We start from the raw sequence: 965 nt of genomic DNA on the forward strand, positions 1-965 counted from the left end.
CCAGAGCTGCGCTGAGTTCCTTGAGCAGCATGGCGTGGTGCAGGGGATATACCGCCTGTCCGGCGTCGCGTCCAACGTCCAGCGCCTCCGGTAAGAGTGCTGCGACTGACACAGCTGGACTGCAGGTGGGTGGCTTTTACTTGCTTTCCTCTTTCTCAACCATTTTGTGTCCTCCTGTCCAGCTGTGAATTTGAGTCTGAGCACATTCCGGAGCTGACCGTCCGCGACATTCACAGCGTGAGCTCCCTCTGCAAGATGTACTTCAGGGAGCTCCCGAACCCTCTGCTCACCCACCAGCTGTACGACAAGTTCTCGGTAAGCACAAGGCAACGTCTTCCCTTTTCCTCTTCCCTGGGCCTCTTGGGAGATGGCTGCAGCAGTGCCCCAGCTCTGAGGCCCTTTTTCTGTTAGCCCCATCAGCTTGACTCGCATGTCTTTGCCACGTCCTGCATCGTACTGATGCCACTTTTGGTGGTGCCAGGAGGTGGTTATTTCCACATTCACAGTGCTTGCGAGAATTCCATGTGGTTTTTGTTTTTTGCCATTCCCCACCTACTTGTAGAACGGGAATGGGATGAATAGCAAAGTGTACTTGGAGATGAATGCCCAGTGCGAGGAGCTGAGCTGCCCACCCAGGCTGTAAAGCGGCCCAGTGCTTGGACTCCTTGGCCTCCCTCGGTGGCACCAGCTGCGTGCCGCTCTGTTCCCCAGTGGCCTCTTGGGAGGCATCAAATGTGCCTCGGTGCTGCCCAACAGCACACTGTCCCCATAGTTCCCCACCCTGCGGCAGGTTTCTAGCCTGATTTGTGTCTCACTCCTTTCTGCACTCTTCCAGGCTGCTGTTTGTGCCGCCACAGATGAGGAGCGGCTGGCCAGAATGCGGGCCGTCATCCAGCAGCTGCCCGCTCCTCACTACAGGTCAGTGCTGCCCTCAGCCTGCTGAGCTCAGCCCTGCTGCACTTCAG

General features: G+C 57.4%; 1 long non-coding RNA gene across 1 annotated transcript; it reads left to right on the forward strand.

Annotated features, from left to right (window-relative positions):
* The first annotated feature begins 47 nt into the window (after positions 1-47).
* On the forward strand, positions 48-923 carry LOC109364395. The gene is made up of 3 exons (XR_002110360.1): positions 48-90; positions 183-315; positions 836-923. It is a non-coding gene; the product is annotated as an uncharacterized LOC109364395 (long non-coding RNA).
* Positions 924-965: the final 42 nt, after the last annotated feature.

The sequence above is a fragment of the Meleagris gallopavo genome, unplaced genomic scaffold (genome assembly GCF_000146605.3).
Source record: "Meleagris gallopavo isolate NT-WF06-2002-E0010 breed Aviagen turkey brand Nicholas breeding stock unplaced genomic scaffold, Turkey_5.1 ChrUn_random_7180001853527, whole genome shotgun sequence".
NCBI classification, from domain to species: Eukaryota; Metazoa; Chordata; class Aves; order Galliformes; family Phasianidae; genus Meleagris; species Meleagris gallopavo.